Source organism: Morone saxatilis, unplaced genomic scaffold (genome assembly GCF_004916995.1).
Source record: "Morone saxatilis isolate NCDOM2014 unplaced genomic scaffold, NCSU_SB_2.0 Contig17, whole genome shotgun sequence".
NCBI lineage: Eukaryota > Metazoa > Chordata > Actinopteri > Moronidae > Morone > Morone saxatilis.
In genome coordinates, this window is record NW_023339729.1 from 8,867,036 (window position 1) to 8,867,783 (window position 748).

General features: G+C 36.6%; 1 protein-coding gene across 2 annotated transcripts in view; it reads left to right on the forward strand.

The window, feature by feature from the left end:
* si:dkey-76b14.2 (DENN domain-containing protein 1B) overlaps positions 1 to 748 on the forward strand; it is an 11,893-nt gene that overhangs the window by 5,376 nt on the left and 5,769 nt on the right. The gene's annotated exons all lie outside the window — the stretch shown is intronic.

Here is a 748-nt window from a genome sequence, read left to right on the forward strand (position 1 = left end):
CTACTACTACTACAAATAATAATATACTGTATATTCTGATTTATTTTTCACATGTATAAACCAGCTTGTCATCCTTATATTAATAGGGATTTAATATTTGCATATTCAATTAACCTGTTTTAATTAATTATTATTTAGTTTATGTCGAGGCTCAGTTTACCCAAATCACATATAGCACTTTGTTACTAAAGTAAAACTAAACTGGTATTTATTGGGATAAACAAATAAAAATATAGAGTTTTCCATGAGTGGTTTTGGTTATGCAGACTTTTTTACTACCTGTATTTGTCCCCTACCTCTGATTGGCTCTGACATTATTTTGTAACCATCTCAGTGCCTAAACCAAACCAACGCAAGCAACCAGCACTAGCCAATCAGAGGTAGTATTAATTAATTAATAGCGCTAAAGGATCACTACAGTCATATTCTGAAAGCAGCAGTGTTTGACAGGTTGCGAGTGAGACTTTACAGTCAGAACTCATAACTTCACACCTTAGACTGTGTGTGTGTGTGTGTAGAGACCAGGGACAGCACATGTGAATGTGTCACTGCGTGTGTGTTCCTGTGTTAATCAGGCAGAGAACAGAGAGGATTAGTGACTTAATCAGGCTGATGATGATTATTAATAGAATCAGAGTGAGTCGTCACTTCACTCGTTTCCTTCCTAACTTTCTTTTTTTGGCTCTTCGTTCCTTCTGTGTGCACGTCAGGTGTTTGTTCACTCACAGAGAGAGAGAGAGAAGTCAGA